Source organism: Delphinus delphis, chromosome 6 (assembly GCF_949987515.2).
Source record: "Delphinus delphis chromosome 6, mDelDel1.2, whole genome shotgun sequence".
Lineage (NCBI taxonomy): Eukaryota > Metazoa > Chordata > Mammalia > Artiodactyla > Delphinidae > Delphinus > Delphinus delphis.
The window spans coordinates 15,770,092-15,791,524 of NC_082688.1; positions in this window are offsets into that span (position 1 = coordinate 15,770,092).

A 21,433-nucleotide genomic window follows, 5' to 3' on the forward strand; every position below is an offset into this window, starting at 1 on the left:
TCCAATAAGTGTTGATTAAATGGCATTCCTGAGGTCAGAAGATCAAATTAGGCAACTAGTTCTGATAGTGTGTGAAATTTTTGAGCTGTGGTCCAGCTCATATTACTCTGAGCTGGTCATGCAAAATTATCTTCAATCCATTTGAAACATAATTTTTTAAGTTTTGGCATTTGCACATGGTTTTCCCTGTCTCTGGAATACCCCACTTTCAGTTTTCACCGCACCTCCAGCTTTGCCTATCTAATTCCCATCCTTTCCTAAGGTTTCAAAATAGATGTTATCTTTTCCAGACAGTCTTCTCCACTTTGTCTAAATCCTCATTACAGTAAAAAAAAAAAAAAAAAAACAAAAACCTGCTTGGTGCTCATATAATATTCTGAACCTTTATAATCACAGTCTGTGAACAAAACACTGTGCTATTATGTTCTTTTCACTTGTCCTTATTTCCTATAAGGGAGTAAACTTCCTGTAAATGTGGGTGTCAAAGAGGTGGTGGTGATTGTATTTGTTTGCTCACAAAATAAGTCAAAAATGTATCACACATTTGGCCTATAGAGAGCTTAACTATATCTGCAAGACACATGAATAATTGTTAAATTACCAATGGTTGTGAATAGGCTGCTTACCTCTCTATCTGAAAATATACATCAGACCAGATGCAAAATGATCTCTCTGATTGTTCTACTCTCATTCATCTGCCTTCAGATGAGATTTCTTGTATTAATAAAGTATTATTTAGTTAGTCCATAGAGATTATACATAAGCCTGGATATACTTATGGAAGTGAGTCCTGCATGCGAGTATCATCTGTCAGGTACATATTTTTGAAAAAGAATTAAGAACTGTTAGATTACACAATGTGGTGGAAGTGTTTGATAGACATTGAAATCTCTATACATGGACAGGAATGTGGTTAGTGCTATATGTTGTGAGGCCAAGTGACTAAGATTTTCTAAAATGTGGCTGGGAAGCACAGATTTTCTAAAATGTGGCTGGGGTTTTAGGGCTGATACACAGAATATTCCTAAATAAAGGCTTCATACAATTTATAAAACTGCCTATTATTACTGAAATTTTAATGCTTACCCTACAGAGGACTGCCAACCATATATATATACATATATATATATATGTATATATATATATACACACACACACATATATAATATATGGGAACTGACACTTATAAGCATACAGGTATTATTTTTTGATATTTTAGATAAAGATTGACCACATCATTTTTGCTATTCAATCTCACTTAATTCAGAGACTATGACTGATTTAATTAAAATCACCCAAGACATTTTTTAAAAAAGCACTACTGATAAGAAAAGCTTAATTCAGGTAATAATGTGGCCTCCAAATGCAGAGAAATAGAAAAAGGATGAGAGAGAGAGAATAATTCATTAACATATGAATGGATAAAATAATCCATCCACATTTGTATGTCCAGTGGAATGAGGAAAGGGATGGATATTGGTGAAGAAATGAACCGTGAGGTAAATTCCGATGTTCATTTATCCTTTGCCTTGATGCTAATGATCGGTTCTATGTCAGAATCCGCCTTACATTACATAATTAGTGAGTCAAGGTATGGGTATTCTTTACCTCCCAGGACTGCCTTTCAAATCTACAACTTTTAAATCCTTGTTGCTTCTTTATTAGTTTAAATACTACTTCTACTGTTGAATATTTTCCTTATTCTGCAAAAGAAAAAAATAGTTGTTCTCTTCTCTGTGGTTCCATAGTACTTTCCACTATTACTGTAGCATTTTCATGTTTCATTCTTTTCTAAAAAATTATTCAATCTATCCTGCTGGACTCTGAAGGTAAGGTTTAAATGCACAATTGAAAAAGGATGAGCAATTTATATTCTAAATCTGTTTATTGATAATTGAATGATTCAACTTTGTTCTACCCCTATCAGATTCTTGATAGATTAAGGTCCTGGGCAGATAATGTTCATTTGGAATGGGAGAGAGAAAAGAAAAATGATGGAGGTAAAAGAGAAAGAACTTAATACTTACTGAGATAATAATATAAACCATCACACTCTGGGGGTGTCTTGTATATCTCTTCTGTTTATATTTTCTGACAGCCTTATAAAATTATTTTATTATTCTTGTTTTACAGACGAGAAGAACAAATAAAGGCAAGTTTCAGGGGCTTGGGGGATGTGATAAGGATAAGCTGATGGAGAATGGGAAAGTGAGAAATAACATGAGAGGGAGTGAGGGGAAAATAAAAAAGGATATTGAAAACAAAATTTTCATGCAAATAGGCACCAGCACATGTATTGCTGCAAAATAAAATATAGATAGCTATAGGAGAGGATTCCAATGATTAAGGTATCGGAAGCATATTTCAAAAGCTCCATTCCTTGACTACGTGGATAACATGGCAGGCAAAAATCAATTTTGTATAAGCTAGAGCATGGATTGCAAATTGGCTGTCCACTAGTTGAATCGAGACCACTGTGGCCTACATCTTGCTCTAAAAGTTTAGATGTTTCAAATAAAACTTCAGTTGTTGGGTTTTCTTGAAGATGTAGCAATACCAGCCCACATTTCCATATGGTAACAATCACCTCGATAAGAGTATATTTGCCCCTTTAGATAAGGCATGAACTCTTCTGTTTGTCAATATCTTTACTAAACTTGAATAATTATTTATGTTGCTTCTGTGACTCCTAGGAGATTCTGAGTTTCCATTGGCTTCAAAATATACCTTTCAGGAATTAGGAGGATATTTGAATGCCTGTAAGAGATATTGAGTGGGGGAGGTAAAGATAATTAAAATGTATGGTTCTCTCACGGAATCAGAGTCCAGCAGGCTAGATTGAATAATTTTTTAAAAAACAATGACAAATGAAAATACTACAGTGAGTTAGTAGGAAGTGCTATGGAACCACAGATGAGAGAAATTGATTTTCCTTTTGCAGAAGAAGGAAAATATTCAACAGTAGAAACAGCATTTGAATTAGTAAAGAAGGAACAGGGATTTTAAAGTTGTAGAAAGACATTCTAGGGAGGAAATAGCAAACACAAGGCATATATGCAAATATATGGCACATATAAGAAAATATATAGCATAGGTAGCATGTACAGGCATGAAAAAATACACTATGTTGAGGGGGAAAATTGTAATAGAATGTGGCTATAGTATTAAGTTAAAATTGAGGGGAAGAAGTAATGATAAATAAGTCAATAAATGGAGATGAAACAAAGACTTCAAAGGTCCTTAAAGGTCATACTAACTCATTTAGACATTATTCTCTAAGCGGTAGTAGCCAATGGAAGGATTTGGGGGGATTGTATTGATTTAAAAACTGTATTGGAAGGATTTGATTTTTGGAAGTGAGACATGAGTGAGATAAGAGGCAATCATAATTTCTACCAAGGTTGGCAATGATTAAAACAGAGAATACAGATTTAACAGTCATTTCTCAATTAATCTAACACAAATTAATTCAATGTACTATTAATCAACCCAATATAACATATATCAATCATACCATATGTGTCAGAAATCATGGTGGATACTGGTATTAGAATTCTGAATAAGCCCCATGCCACATCCATGTTGCTGAGACTCTAGTACAAAACCCAATAGAAGCAATGGGAACAGTTGAGACTGAGAAATGAGGAAGGTAAACAAACAAGCTTTCTTTAAAATTTAAATACTATTGAGGTCCTTTTAAGCACTCTAAAATCATACCTCTCTAACTCCATTGTTCTCCCAATTGAGGCCTAAGAAAATTAATGAAATATTGCATGTTTGGTTTAATAGTCTCAAGACTTGATGGGAAATACAATCTCAGATGTGGCCTGTGATTAGTCCGAGAACTTCTGTTCAATTTTTCTGCTACAATTTTTCTTGCTTCCAATTTTTACCTCCAAATAGAACAAATAGAAAGGCGTGTGAATATACATGTATATATGATCTTATGTATGATTTTCATGGCAATTTTGCCTTTATGTTGTATTTTGTTATCTAGTCTTATAATAATGTAATGGTTTTCCAAAACTGATGCCTTAGCTTGGAGAGCAGTGCTTTGCTGTGTTTTTAGAACTTTTTTTTTTTTCCTCTTTATAGGCAAGAAATGTATAGGGGGATAAAGAAAGAAAAGAAAATAGAGTTTTAGCTTTTCATCAGTGATTACTCTTTGACCATATTTTCTTGGTAACTAGACATATGTCTCAAATCCCTGCCTTTGCAGTGTCTTCCTTACTACTTCTTTTTTCTTGGAAGAAAAGCTTTAAGGAAATGAAGACTGGATATGTTGGATGAAAGTTTCTGCTCTTTCAGCAAATTCTAATGCTATTTTGCTCCGAGCTTTGTGGATGGAAAATAACAGAAATAGTAGTGACTCATTATCACCTGGGTGTCAGGTAGGACTGGGTTTCAGGAGCCTATATACTTTCAGCTACATGATCCTAGCAAGCCACTTCTCATCTGTAGAGGGCATTTGCCTCAGATGAGTCGAAGGAGGAGGTTGGATGATCTGTAAGGCAGCTCTGGGTTCATGTATAAGAATAATTTGAGAATTACATGGCATGCGGTTACACTCCTTTGCCAAAAAGGATCAAAAATCCCCAAGCCATTGTGTAAACAGGAAGATCCTCCTCTCCAAAAGACCCTGTTAAGAAATCATTAGCTGGTTATCTAGGTTAAAATGATTACTTATCCCTAGTTTATATTAATAAATTCTTCTTTTAAAGTGTACGTATCTTGGGACTTCCCTGGTGGTCCAATGGGTAAGACTCCGTGCTCCCAATGTAGGGGCCCAGTGTTCCCTGGCCGGGGAACTAGATCCCACAAGCATGCCTCAACGGAGTCCGCGTGCTGCAACTAAGAAGTACGTGTGTGGCAACGCAGATCCCGCATGACACAACTAAGACCCAGTGCAGCCAAAATAAATAATAAATAAATAAATTAATTAATTAATTTAAAAGAAAGAATTGACTGAAATCCCAATTTTTCTTAAAAAAATGTACATATCTCGGGAATAACTGTCAGGGAGCTTTTAGTAATTCTCTCTTTAATTACATTTTCTTCTGATTACTGCTATAAAGCATAAGGATCCCTGGCTCCATAACTCTCTATGCCTCAGTTTTCTAGTCTGTAAAATGGAATTGTAATAGTATTCGTTGTGAAGACTGAATGGGTTAATTTATGAAAAATGTCCAGACCAGTGCCTGGCACATGTAACTGTTTGCTAGTAGAGTTATCATCCCAAAGCATAAAATGCCAACAGAAAGTGCCAATGCCATATGATCAGTTTGAGGTGCACAGTGGAGAGTGGTGGTCAGTAATGGGTTGTAGGCTGGGAGATAAATTCACTGATGGTCAAACTAGGATTTTGAAAGGTGATTCTTAGGGAGGGTAGAGATTGGATAAAGTAAGTAAAAGGAATTCAAATGATGCTGAATGAAATTAGCAACAGCCAGTCTTCCATTGTCTTCCATCAGTCCAGATAGCCACTACCAGGGAGCACGGCCAGAACCTAAAGATCAACAACAGCTGGATGAGCTAAGAGTCCCTCAAAGTTTAGCTTGAGGAATGTCTTTCTGCTCTAACTTAAAATGTTTTGCCTACTCAGAGTCTATGTCTCCTCCTAGATCGTTTTTTCAATTACTCTTTTCTGTCATGTAAACTCCTGACTACTTCAGAAAACGTGAATCTTTTCTTCTTTTTAAAATTTCAAGGCATACCCAGTAGAATAAAATTCAGTAAAAAGTCAACAGCTATGGCCATTGTCTTTTGTGCAAACGTCTCCTGCAATGAAGAATAAATATAACCTGAGAATTGGATTTGGGTAAAGTTACATATTTATCAATATGATACATAAATCTTAAGGAATTGGCCCATGTCCTCTAACTGGTAAATTCCAGAGCTTGGGTTTAAATATAGATATCTGGCACAAAAATCCATCCTGCCTCTTAAAATATGTAGGTACTGTTTGTAAAAAAGTTGCCTGAAGATTAGAATAAACCTGGGTGTTGTTAGTTAGAAACATATATTCTTGACTTGGACCTGGTGAGTCAGAATTTTTGTAGAGACACCTGGTTACCTACTTAGTGAACAGGCATTTCCATGTGGTTCTTATTATCAAAGAGGTTTGGAAATAGTGGGTGAAGTGGTCGGGAAGGAAAGGATGAACATTGCCATTCATTGAAAGGGACCTCGACGTGCCAGATATATCTGCCTCCGTGTCCAAATAAGCACATTGTGAAAAAAAATATGTTTAAGTAACGATAAAAAGTATAATAAACCACTCCTGGGAGGGCAAAACACAAAGTGAGTCATAGAAATGACAGAGCCCATATATATATAAGACAGTCTTGGGAGGCTAAAGTCTCAGCAGACACTGGGGGTTTCCTGGATCTCTGTGAGGTGGTCAACCAGTTCCAGGAGACATAGCTCCTCTCTAGGGAGGTACAAGGCTTTGAACATCAGGGGTACAACTGCAATAATGCTTCCAAAGAAGGGTGTATACAAATGTATCCCAAGATAGTTTTCCAAGCTGATGATGGGGGTTGAAGGGAAGAGAGAAAGTCATTTTCAGGCCAATAATCACCATTGCACAGCCGCTGTGAGCTCTGTGAATCACTGAGCACATATCAAGGAATAGCTGTCATGTGTCACTAACTGATTCTCACTGCGGATGGACTCCAGGGTACTCAGGATCTATTTTGGGGAGGCCACAAGCAGCAAAAGGCTGCTGGTGCCACTGTAAGGAAATCTCAGCCACTCTTGAAAATACAGGAAAATAAAACCTTAAGTCCCAGCACATTTTCCCCTGCTTATGATTCACATTGCCTGTATTTCTTCTCCTCCATTCCCCATTCCCACTCTCTCCTCTCTCTGCTCTCTTCTTAGGCAACACCATCATTTTTCCTCTCACCTAAGTCTCTGGGCAATGCATGCAACTTGGAGTGTTCCATATACCCAGAAAGAAAAAAATAAAACAAGAGTTAGTACACATATTGTATTTTTTATTTTTTTTTGGTCAGTCCAGTGGCATAAAATCCTCCCAGATGCAATCATTTCCCATTTTTTCCCATTTCCCAGCTGGATGTTGATATCCAGGGCTACCTTGGAAAACTTCTACTGAAGTTGGAAAATCCTCCCATAGCTATAGTTCTAGCGGTAGGCAGAATAATAGCACTTCTTTCCTTTCCCTTCAAAGACTTCATGTCCTAATCCCTGGAGTCTGTGAATATGTTAACTTCCATGGCATATGGACTTCACAGACGTGATTATATTAAGGATTTTGGGATTGAGAGATGTTCCTGGATCATCTGAGTGAGCTCAGGGTAATTATAAGCATCCTTATAGGAGGGAGGAGAGTCAGAGTATAAGAAGGAGATATGACAACAGAAACAGAGGTTAGAGTGAGAGTGGACTCACTCATACAGGTCCATGAGCCAAGGAATGTGGACAGCCTCTAGAAACTAGCAAAGGCAAGGGAATAGACTATTCTCCAGTGCCCTCAAAAATAATGCAGTCCTGTGGACTTATTTTAGACTTTCAGCCTACAGAAGATTTGTAAGAGAACACACGTATGTTGCTTTAAGACACTAAATTTTGGTAATTTATTAGAGAGAGCAGCAACAGAAAACCAATACAGCCCCAATGACAAAGAATACTCATATTGGATCAATGTGAGTAAGAAATAAACTTGTATTGTTTATTTATTCACTGGAATGTTGGTGTATGCTTTTAAGAGTGGGTCATGTCATTGTAAATATTGTAAACTGTAGACATTACACTTCATGATATCCTGAGAAGTTAAATGTTCACCAAATTGGATATTACTCAGTCTGGCTCCATTCTTATCTTCCCTGATTCTCCATTTTCTTCCCACTTTCTCATAGTTTCAAGTTCAACTAACTCTTATGTCCTCTTCCAATGCCTTTTACGACTATGTCAAGTTAGAATAAGTTTTGCTAAAGTATTTAAAACAGGCATGCACTTTCTTCTATGCAAAATAAATAAAGTGGATAAATATGGTAAAACAAATGGAGCATCTCAACACGGAATTACCAAAGAGACAATTTTAAAATGCAATTATCTGTGGTGCATCTGTACAAACACCCTCATTACCATTTTTCCAAGTTTCAACTTTTCCTTCTGGTGGACCACTTTTTCTTTTTTAACATCTTTATTGGAGTATAATTGCTTTACAAAGGTGTGTTAGTTTCTGCTTTATAACAAAGTGAATCAGCTATACATATACATGTGTCCCCATATCCCCTCCCTCTTGCGTCTCCTTCCCACCCTCCCTATCTCACCCCTCTAGGTGGTCATAAAGCACTGAGCTGATCTCCCTGTGCTATGCGGCTGCTTCCCACTAGCTGTTTATTTTACATTTGGTAGTGTATATATATCCATGCCACTCTCACTTCATCCCAGCTTACCCTTCCCCCTCCCCATGTCCTCAAGTCCATTCTCTACATCTGCATCTTTATTCCTGTCCTGCCCCTAGGTTCTTCAGAACCATTTTTTTTTTTTTTAGATTCCATATATATGTGTTAGCATATGGTATTTGTTTTTCTCTTTCTGACTTACTTCACTCTGTATGACAGACTCTAGGTCCATCTACTTCACTACAAACAACTCAATTTTGTTTCTTTTTATGGCTGAGTAATATTCCATTGTATATATGTGCCACATCTTCTTTATCCATTCATCTGATGATGGACACTTAGGTTGCTTCCATGTCCTGGCTATTGTAAATAGTGCTGCAATGAACACTGTGGTACATGACTGTTTTTGAATTATGGTTTTCTCAGGGTATATGCCCATTAGCTGGATTGTTGGGTCGTATGGTAGTTCTAGTTTTAGTTTTCTAAGGAAACTCCATACTGTTCTCCATAGTGGCTGTATCAATTTACACTCCCACCAACAGTGTAAGAGGGTTCCCTTTTCTCCACAGGCTCTCCAGCATTTATTGTTTGTAGATTTTTTGATGATGTGGTGGCCCACTTTTATCAGGCTTTTGAATAGGTTTTGCTGGAGGCTGGGGTGGAGTTTAGGCAAGCCAATTGAAATTCTTTATATGCCAATATCATCTCTCTAAGCTGTTTGGTTCTGTATGAATATGGAGATAGAGGGGCTCATTGCAGAAGGCAGAATGCATTTTCAAAGGGTTTTACAATTGTTCCTATCCACCCCTTTACATTCTATTTTTATCTTACCTTCTGTATCTGTGCCAGTCAATGTAGGTTGGAAGCAATATACACCAGGGCTCTACGTAACAGCAGAGTTGCATGATATGAAAAGCCAAGGTGCCTGAGTCCCCAAGGAACTGCTTAAAGATGAAATACCTGAGGCAGAACCCACATTTGAATATTTGTTAGAGTGAGAACTAAGCTTTCATTGTGTCAAGTCACCAAGTTTTGGAGTTGTATATTTTAGTAGTTGTCCTGCTCTTCCCCACACAGGTGGGGAAAAACTGTATAGAGAATTGTTTGTATGGTCTAACTTTGTCATTGTAATATACAGGATGATCAAAGTGAAGTGACTTTCCCAAGGTCACATATATGACACTTGCTAAGCCAAGAATTTCCAAGTCTCTTGACTTCACTCAGATGCTTCACCCACATACCCAATATTTGATTCCCTCATATAACAATTTTCCATCATTCCCAGCCCTGAAGCAGCCAGAGAAATGTCTTCAAGCCTAGCTCACATAGCAATCTCTGTTGCATTGATTTTCTAGGAGATTTATGGCATTGACCTGATCTCAATGAAGAAACTAAATCCAATTCACTAAGGAATTACAAGCCTGTCTGATCAATAATCTATTTATCTCCTTCACTTTGCCATCTTTAGACACTCCAAACTTGTCATAGGAAATTGAAGGCATTTAAAAAATATAATTATGCAGCCTCAGGAAAGGTCTCCAACATCTCTGAAGATTTTCAATTGCCTTTGAGGAAATACTACCCTAGTTTGGGTAATAAAGATCACATTCTGGTCACCATCCAAGTATCTAGCCTGGGCTTATTAATAGAAATATAGTGTCAGGATAATAGGGTACACATAATTGCAGCCTTTTCCACACTGGTGCTATTGTATTGAGGATATTGGGTTCAGTTCTGGGAGCCTGGTTTTAGAATCACCTGACTGAACTGATGCATATCCAAAGGAAAGCAACCCAAGTGATAACGGGAGTAAACTATTTTGAAATATGAGGAATATTTGAAGATGTTGGATATTCTGTTGATGTAGAAACAAATTGAGGAAACTTGAAAGACAACCTTAAACAATCAAAGGCTGGTACATAAGAAAAGGAGCTTATTCCATATATACCCAGATAGCAGACTTAGAATATACTCAGACAATTTAGCTAGGATATTTTTGTTTGGTATAAGAACAACCTTTCTTATAATTGTAATTCTCATAAAATAAAATTCCCTTTCATGGTAGTAGCCATCTGTATGCCATAGGAGAAATGTAAACCAAATAATCATCTCTCTGGAGTGGACTATGGATTTAAAATGGGAAGCAGTAGGATTAGGGCGAGCACACCAGATGCTGCTCCCCTCTGGCACATTGATGCAGCATCTAATCCTGCCTGTTGCTACATCCTCATTTACATTAGCCCACTTATCCTTGCTCTTTTCTTCCTGATTCTTGGATTTCTGGCTACATACTATTGCTGTGAGATGGACTTCTGATTTCTTAAGAGCAGTGATGCTTGAGATCCCTCTCTTGGGCTCTTTGATCTATGATAGCTGGATCTGTTTTTTCCCATAGTTGTAAGCATGGGTCTACATGACATGTGTGTCCTGAATTCTTGAGTAAAAATGTATATGTCCTCCCTCCAAATTATGTAAACTTAGTGTAGTGGTTGATACAAAAATATGAAAATAAACATGAGGTATTATATTTATTCTACAAAGGTTTTACCTTCATACTTAGTTCCTTCTTATTGCACACCATTTCTGTTGTCTGTCGTTGTCACTTTCTTGACTAATAAGAGTATCATCTTGGGCCTCCCTGGTGGCGCAGTGGTTAAGAATCCGCCTGCCAATGCAGGGGACATGGGTTCGATCCCTGGTCCAGGAAGATCCCACATGCCATGGAGTAACTAAGCCTGTGCGCCACAACTACTGAGCCTGTGCTCTAGAGCCCACGAGCCACAACTACTGAGCCCATGTGCTGCAACTACTGGCCTAGAGCCAGTGTTCCGCAACAAGAGAAGCTACCGCAATGAGAAGCCCTTGCACCACAATGAAGAGTAGCCCCAGCTCACTGCAACTAGAGAAAACCCACATGCAGCAGTGAAGACCCAACAGAGCCAAAAAAAAAAAAAAAAGTATCACCTTTACTGCTAGATTAGCCATCCTAAAAACTAACTTGGATCAGTTAAGTCAGCTACTCAAAACTATTTAAATCCATATCCTATCTGATCCCAGTTTTTCCTACCACTCCTCCTCTTGATATACCCATTTCTTATACTTATTATTCTGTACTTACCAGGTCCTAAAGCAGTGGTTTTCATATTTGATGAAACATTAGAAGCACACGGAGAGCTTATAAACCACAGATTTCTGGGGCACATCCTAGAATTTCTGATTCAGCAGGTCTGGGGTAGGGACCAAGAATTTGCACTTCTAATGACTTTCCTGTGGATGCCAAGGTTACTGTTTTAGAGAGGATCAACTGGTCTAGACTGTAAATGTCTGGTATATAGGGCCTATGATATCTATTAATAAGATTTCAATGTTAGTTCATAGCACCATTGGCATTTTGAGCTATGTAATTCTCCATCTGGAGGGGGGATTGTCTTATGTATTATAGACAGTTTAACAAGATCCCTAGTCTTTGCCTACTAGATTCCAGGAGCACCTCTCTCCAACTGTGATAACCAAAATATCATCATACATTGGCAGATGCCACCCTTCCCCCAGTTGAGGACCACTGGATTAGAGGATACAGAAATACGTGATTCTTTTTGTTGTCAGTTTTCACCCTAAGAAAGTTATACTCACAAAGATAACATCAAGTAAGAATAATATTTTGTTAAAGCAAGTGTTTATGCCATATTCATTCCAACATGGGGCTCCTGCAGATCCAGTTGAAGCCCACAGGGTTCCACCTCACTGCTAGTCTATTACTAGACCTTGAAACTTTACCATGATATGACTAGCTTCATGGTACAGGAATCTAAGATGGCCAGTCCACTTATGTGGTGTTGCTATAACTGGGCACAACCTGCTTGCCTGGGCCCCCAGACGGAATTCTCTGTCCTTTTAAATAACACCAATTGCACAAATTTGGGAGGGCAGTAGAAGACACAAGCATAAAAAGCAGCATAACAGTTTAATACACAGCAATTCTGTCTAGCTGTAAACACGGTCCTATGTGTTTCTTGCGATCTGACAGATTTCTACTTCCTCTCCTTGGAAAAGAATGAAAAACAGGTAGACAAAGAGATGGTGAATGCTTCCTTCTCTGATTTCCCCTTCCCCAATGTTTTATACGAACAGATGTTCTGTGTTTGCTGAATAAACAACTGAATGAACAAACACAAATAAATGAACGCTACGGAGGAAGCCTGTATAACGTTATCTTGAGAGTGACGGTCAAATTGAAAATCCTGTTTTTCTATGAACATACTGTCTGACTTCTCAGAAATGTGTCACAATTTGCTTAAATACAAATAAAAGATTGAAAACTGACTTCCTATAAGTACTTAAATTATGAATGTGTGCCAGGCTCTGCGTTAACTATCTTCTCATTTAGCTTTACAAAAGCCCTATGAAATTAGTATTAATGCCTGTGTTTCACTATGAGAAGAACAAAGCTCAAAGAGGTGGAGACTTGCCTAAGGCTGAGCAACTGGCTAACAGCAGGAACAAAATCTGGGCCAACATTTTCTGGTTCCAGTTGATTGTTTCACCCACCATAAAGTCCTCTGCGGTCAACACCACTGAGCAATACACACTTTCCCACATGGCTGGGCTTCCTCCACTCTGACACTACTTTACTGAGTTAGCTCCAGCTCTGATGATGACAGCATTTGTGCTTCTTGATTCAGGCCTAGATTGACAGTCCTCCTTTTCCTAATGAAATCTCTAGAAAACACAAGTACTGCCAGTGCCTTGAAACACATCAAAAGACGTGAAACCCCAAATTCTACAGGTCTGGAAAGTTCAAAGTGTGATTCACAATCACTAATAACAATAGCTGGGACTTACTTATTGAGCACTCCCCACCCTCCAGGCACACCCCCAAGACTTTTATGTCAATAATTCCTTGTGATCCTGGGGACAAGTCTGTAAGGCAGGCACTGTCACACACCCTATTTCAAATGAGGATACCAAAGTTCTGTGTGGTGATACTATCTTCATTTTACAAAGGATCAGGGTAGGTGAGTCACTTATTCAAGGTCAGAGACGGAACTCAAACCCAAGTCTTCTGATCCCTATTCTTACAACTATTTCTACCACAGCACAGTAAAAAAGAGTAGAATCAGGCTACTTGTTGACTTCTGTTTCCACCACCTCTCTTCATAGGGTGACACAATCTAGGGTATACAGATGAGGCACACTGTGAGCCCTCAGGGGTTAACGATAGTGAATATAGACCTAAAAAGTGCAGGCTTTTAAGTCAGTTCTGTGGGCTCAAATCCCAGCTCCAATTTATTACCTATAAAACCTTCAGAAAGCTGCTTTCTGTCTTTAAGCTTCAGTTTCCTCATTTGAAATGTAAGAAAAATGTGACCTCCTTCATCAGGTCACTATAAGAATTAAATCAGGGCTTCCCTGGTAGTGCAGTGGTTGAGAGTCCGCCTGCCGATGCAGGGGATACGAGTTTGTGCCCCGGTCTGGGAAGATCCCATATGCTGCGGAGCGGCTGGGCCCATGAGCCATGGCCGCTGAGCCTGTGCGTCCGGAGCCTGTGCTCCGCAAGGGAGAGGTCACAACAGTGAGAGGCCCGCGTACCGTAAAAGAAAAAAAAAGAATTAAATCATTTGCCCAGCTGAACACACAGTAAGTGTTCAAAGTTGAATTGATCACTACTCTAGTACCCACATCTCTGCAAAGAGAACTGAAAATATTCAAAAAGTTGATATGAACTAACATACTTTTAATTCTAAGAGCTACCAGGAGGGATGTCTCATGATGAGCTTATATGATTAAAACATCTTAGCCCTAAAGTATTCTCTTTCCCCTCTTTAGATAAGAAAACCACGGCTCAGATACAGAAAATGACTTGCTTAATCTTTTATTGCAAACTAGTAACATTAGGGATTTCAGTTCTGTCCTTCTGCTTGCTTCCCGTTTGGTATAAGTATGATCAGTGAAGACTTTGTGGATCTTAAAAAGATGTAGAAACCCCTGAGTACAAAGATATGTGACTCTATATAAAGAACGGCCAAACATGTAAAGACCTACAGTTAAGGTGTCCTTTCTAATTTTTTTTCCTACCTCCAATCCTCTACATAGATGAAATCTATGCCAAGAGAATAATATGTATTATATCATTTAATTCTCAATGCTCCCCTGTGAGGAGGGTATTACCTCTATTTTAAAGATTGAAAAAGTGAGTCCCAGGTATATTAAAGCACTTGGCCAAGATTTTGCAGTGAATAACTTTCAGAGCCTGGATTCTGTCTCTCTAAAATTCATGCCTTTTCTGTGTTAGGACTTCTTTCACACTACAGAGTCTGCTCAAATTTTCTGTTGTACCTGCTTTCCTAGGCCAACTATACCATCTCTTTTTTCTCCCTCTCTCTACAGGGGTCCTTAGCTATGTCATATTTTAATCTTGTAAAGAAACCCTGGAGAATTGACAACTAGCCAGAGAGAGAGATACTGGACCCTTTCTTCCAACAACTTTATTTTTTTTTCTTTAACTTCTAATAATGTTTACCACAGAGGCCTGTTCATTAGGTTGCTGTTATAGGCAGTGGCACATATGGGAGAGACTAACTTTGCTCTGGAAGAAACAATTGGAAAATATATAACAGCATATTTGGAGCTGCACAGAAAGACTGCAATTCACAATGTCCCATATGTTCTCAAGTATGTTCCCATGGACATCTTTGATGTTGGAATGCTAATGCAATATATGTCCCAGCTTAGATCAAATTGTTCATGCATTACAACTGTGTTGTGAAAAATAATATATCATGTTCATGAAAATTAATATATCCTGTTCCTAAAATGTAATTGCTATTGTTCATTCAGATACATGCTAGGTACTTATTGTGGTTCCTTTAGATACAAGTTTTGATGGGTCCCTAGTAACTAGAAGACAAAGTGGGTATAGAGGGAACATACCTCAACATAATAAAGGCCATATGAGGCAAGCCCACAGCTAACATCATACTCAGTAATGAAAAGATGAAAACTTTTCCTCTGAGAACAAGACAAGGATGCTCACTATCTCCACTTTTATTCAACATGATATTGGAAATCCTAGCCACAGCAATCAGGCAAGAAAAAGGAATAAAAGGCATCCAAATTGGAAAGGAAGAAGCAAAACTGTCATTATTTGCAGATGACATGATACTATATATAGAAAATCCTGGAGACTCCAAGAAAAAACTCTTAGAACTAATCAATTAATTCATCAAAGTCACAGGATACAAAATCTATATACAGAAATCTGTGGTGTGTCTATGCACTAAACAGACTATCAGAAATAGAAACTAATTTCATTTAAAATTGTATCAAAAAGAATAAAATAACTAGGAATAAATTTAACCAAAGAGGTGAAAGACCTGTACACTGAAAACTATAAGATACTGATGAAAGAAACTGAAGAAGACACAAATGAATGAAAAGGTATTCTGTGTTCAGGGATTGGAAGAATTAATATTGTTAAAATGTCCATACTACCCAAAGCAATCTACAAATTCAATGCAATCCCTATCAAAATTCCAATGGTATATTTCACAGAACTAGAAAAAATAATTCTAAAATTTGTATGAAACCACAAAAAATCCCAAATAGCCAAAATAATCTTAAGAAAGAATAAAACTAGAGGCATCATGTGCCCTGATTTCAAACTATACTATAAAACTATAATAATCAAAACAGTATGGTACTGGCACAAAAACATACACACAGATCAACTGAACAGAATTGAGAGCCCAGAAATAAATCCACACATATGTGGACAATTAATCTATGACAAAGAAGCAAAGAATATACAATCGAGAAAAAAATAGTCTCTTATATAAACAGTGTTGGGAAAACTGGACAGTCATTTGCAAAAGAATGAAACTAGACCACTATCTTATACCATACACAAATATTAACTCAAAATTGATTAAAGACTTGAATACAAGACCTGAAGCAATATTATTCCTAGAAGAAAACTTAGGTGGTAAACTCACTGACATCTGTCTTATGAATATTGTTTTGGAACTGACTCCAATGGCAAGGGAAACAAAGGCAAAAATAAACAAATGGGACTACATCAAAATAAGAAGTTTCTGCTCTGCACAGTGAAGAAAACCATCATCAAAACTAAAAGACAATGTACTGAAATGGAGAAAATATTTGGAAATCATATATCCAATAAGGAGTTAATATCCAAGATGTATAAAGAACTCATACAACTCAACCACAACAGTTGTTAAAAATGGGCAGAGGATCTGAGTAGGCATTTTTCCAAAGAAGACATGCAGCTAGCAAATAGGCATATGAAAAGATGTTCAATGTCTCTACTTATCAAGGAAAGGCAAATAAAACTACAATGAGATATCCCTCACACCTATTAGAATAACTATTACCCAAAAGACAAGAAACAACGAATGTTGGAGAGGATGTAGAGTACAGGGAACACTCATACACTGTTGGTAGGACTGTAAATTGGTATAGCCTCTATGGAAAACAGTACGGAGATTCCTCAAAAAATTAAGAATAGAACTACCATATGATCCAGCTATTCCACTTCTGGATATTTATTTGAAGAACACAAAAACACTAATTTGAAAAGATATATGCACCCCTATGTTTATTTCAGAATTATTTACAATAGCCAAGATATGGAAACAACCTAAGTGTCCATCAATGGATGAATGGATAAAGAAATTGATATAATTTCCTAAGGCTGCCATAACAAATTACCAAAAATTTGGTGGTTTGAAATGACAAGAATTAATTTTTTCATAGTTTTGGAGGCCAGAAGTCTGAAATCAAGGGGTCAGCAGGGTTGGTTTCTTTGGAAGCTCTGAGGAAGAATCCATTCCATGCCTCTTTCCTAGCTTTGGGTGGCTACTAGTAAGCCTTGGCATTCCTTGGCTTATAGATCCATCACTGTAATCTCTACCTCCATTCTCACATGGCCTTCTCCCCTGCCTGTGTCCTCAGGTCTTAAATCACCCTCTGTTTTTCTTTTATAAGGACACTTGTCATTGGATTTCAGACAAGCATAATCTCATTCCAAGATCCTTAAATTAATTATATCTTCAAAGACTCTTTTCCAAATAAGGACACATTCACTGGTTTGGGGTGTATATATCTTCTATTGGAGGGAGGGCTACAATTCAGCTATATCATTTATCAGGAAATGGACGAGAAGCTAAAATTCTAGTGGGTACAACTTTGGAAAAATTATAGTGGATGTTCATCAAGTAACGATTTATTGGTTAAATTCTCTTTTAATGGCTTGGAACCAAATTCTTCCATTCTTTTTGGCCCAAGTTTTATAATGCTATGAAATTATAACTATGCTTTCCTCTTAAAATTAAATTTTTTCTTTTATTTTCTTGATATTTATTTATTTTATTATTTATTTCTACACAGACTTTTGTAAGGTTCTGCAAAATTACAATTTTAGTGGAAGAAATTATGTCTGTTTTTAAAGTACTCATGAACTGAGGAATCAGACTTGTAACATGTACAATACTAATAACTGGAAATTGGACACCTATTTTCCAAAGTTTTCTCATTCATCCAAAACAGCTGCTTGGCATCAAAGACACTGTAAGCATGCACCAAATGATATTACCAGTCTTCTGCTTCAGTCTTCCCTATCACAACCTATAATCCAGTTGAATGGGGTGACTTGAAATACAGTTGACCCTTGAACAACAGGGGGTTATGGGCACTGACCGCCACACCGTCAAAAATCCACATATAATTTTCCAGTCAGCCCTCTGTTTTCATGCTTCCACTTCCGCAGATTTAACCAACTGTTGATTGTGTAGTATTGTAGCATGTATTTATTGAGAAAAATATGCATGGACCCACACAGTTCAAACCTGTGTTATTCAAGGGTTAACTGTATTCTAATTAAGTCTAACAGCTTCCAACACCTGTTCCTTTTCACAAACTGTTCCTTTTGGGTACCATTACCCTCACCAAGTTCTATTCCCTGGGTAAATCTTTTTCTATTGCAGAGATATTATTGGCTTCCTATTCAAAGTCATCCCCTTACTTCCTAAAATAACCCCAGTTTGTGGTTCAGTAAATACCATATTCAACATCACCATGGAGATTGAATCATGATGGGCTTAAGCTAATACAGCTGTCCCATCACCCTTAATAGTTATTAGTTTAAATATGGCCTTATGCTTGGTTCTGGCCAAGAAGACCATAGAAGAGGTCTGTTGGAGAAGCTTCTGGGAAAAAAAGTTTCATTGCTCTTAAAAAGAAATGCATGAAGGGACTTCCCTTGTGGCACAGTGGTTAAGAATCTGCCTGCCAATGCAGGGGACATGGGTTCGATCCCTGGTCTGGGAAGATTCCACATGCGCCCATGTGCTGCAACTACTGAGCCTGCACTCTAGAGCCCGCAAGCTGCAACTACTGAGCCCATGTGCTGCAACTACTGAAGCCTGTGTGCCTAGAGCCTGGGCTCTACAACAAGAGAAGCCACCGCAATGAGAAGCCCGTGCACCGCAACAAAGAGTGGCCCCCGCTTGCCACAACTAGAGAAAGCCCACGTGCTGTAACAAAGACCTGACGCAGCCAAGAAAAAAAGAAACACATGAAAAGGACAATCCCTTTTCTGTCTTAGGGAGTGGTGAATCAATATGACCACTGGAACAACTGCAAACAACTTGCATCCATGAGGGAAATTTTATAAGGGGACAAGTTTACATGTTGTATGTGGTCAAGGAGAAAGATGTTAAAAAAACATGAGTCTTTGATAATTTGTTGAGCCACTGAATTTAATAACCAAGCCCTATCTTAAACACTTTGTAAGTGGGAAAAAAGTCCCAGTCACTTTGAATTAGGTCTTTAGTTACTTAAAATCTATAACATATCCTTCTGTATATGATATTATTATCATATGTATTCATCTTATATATTGATAAAATTATCAAAGTCTAGTTCTAATTCTACTTCTCCTTTGAAGAGTTCTCTGCCCCTCCAAATTTAGAAATTAAAATCTATAGTCCTATATTGAATTTTTACCCAGATATTCCTGTACCCAGGTCTGGGTTCTTAAGCACTAAGTATTACATTTATCAAATTACTTCCTTTCAGCTCCAAATACAGCTTTCTTCACTTGGCTTTGTGGTGTTGGAGCTGGTCTCTGTAAACATTCTTCTTTCTGCAGAGTTCTATATTCTTCAGAGTTCTCTTTACCCCTCTTAGCAGTTAATCCCTATTTACTTGTTAATAAATATTTATATTGAAAGCTTCCCATTCAACTTACAGATGTATTTTGTCTCTTGACTGGACCCCTGATCAATACACGATGTCTGAAGTGATAGTGATGAGTACCTACTTTCTATAATGGGTTGCTCTTTCATTCAACTTAATAGGTAATAGCCTTAGTTATAATATTGGTGATTAGGTGATGAACAAGCAGACCTAGTCCCTGCCCAGTGACTGAACAGTCAAATTATTCTTCCATTTAATCAATAGTTGAGTGCCTGTTGTGTACTAGGCACTGTTCCAGGTGCTGGAGATAGAATGGTGAAAAAGGACGTCAGGTTTACCAATCTAGTGGAATTTACAATAAATAGACAACTAAATATATGCTCTAAAATAATGAAATTTTTTAAAGTATAAAAAAAGAAAATTATGAAATAAGAGATCTGGGTACTATAACAGATAATATCATGGGGAGTGTAGATGAGGAAAGGTCTCTGTTATGGATTGAAGTGTGTCCCCCCCAAATTCAGGTATTGAAGCCCTACCCCCAAATGTGACAATATTTGGAGATAGGATCTTTAAAGAGGCAATTAAGTTTAAATGAGATGATAAGAGGGGGGCCCTAATCCAATATAATTGGTTTCTTCATAAGAAGAGGAAGAAATAACAGGGATGCACAAACATAATAAAGGCTCTATGAGGATGCTGAGAGAAGGAGTGAAGCTGGGCTAAGTCTCTCCATCTGCAAGCTAAGGAGATAAATTTCAGGAGAAACCAACCATACCAGCACCTTGATCTTGACCTTCTGTATTCCAAAACTGCAAGAAAATAAATTTCTCTTGTTGAAGGCACCCAGGCTATGGTATTTTGCTATGACAGCCCTAGCTGACTATTACAACCTCTATAAAGATCAGAAAAGACATTTATGAAGAAGAGACATTGAAGCTGAGGTTTGAAGAATGGGTAGAATTTAGTTAAGTAAGGAGGTGGGGAAGAAGATTCTAAATAAAGCAAAGAAGATGTGCAAAGGCACTGAGAAAGGAAGACACTTTCTTTTTTCTTGGATTTAAAAGACACATGGAGAAAAATGAGCATGGGGAATGGTGTCATGAGGTGGGGTTGAAGAGTGGGCAGGTTCCAGGTCAATCCAGGCATGGTAGGTCATGGTGAGAAGTTGAGAATTTACTATAAATGCAGTGAGAAACCACTGGAAATTTCCAAGAAAGTTGATTACCACGATCTGACAAAGTGATGTTCTTTGAAAATCACTCTGGCTATTTTTGTGGTGAAAGGATTGAAAGAAGTAAGAACTGAAAAAGTGAAATCCGTTAGAAGGTTACTGGAGTAGCCTTGGAGGGAGTAGTATAAGGGGAGGGGAAAATGTTTAGTACATATGTCTAGAATAAATATGGGCTCAATTCTTAAATAAAAAGCATATAAGCATAATTATGTAATGTGGGCTGAATATATAACCAAGAGGATGGGCAACAGGATCAAGATTGACATCACCGAGAGGTCATCAGGAAGACAGAGAGAGCAGCTTGTTCACACTCTATGGAAGTCAGTCTCTACACCCCAGGGACATTCAGGCAGGCTTTGCTCTGTTTCTCCTCTGCAATCACTGGGTTCCCCACAGGAGAGACACTGCTTAATACAACTGCCTTCCCCTTATTCATGATTGTTTGTGGTTCTGATTAAATAGCCTCCTGGCAGGAGGAAGTCCTTTCTGGGAAGGTCAGTGAGAGGTTTGCCATTTCCCAGAAAAACCTGGCAGTCATTAGGCCCTGCTAATAGTAGCTGATGAGTTAATCGTCCTCCCTAACAAGCCCTCCTCCAAGAGGCAGAAATAAACA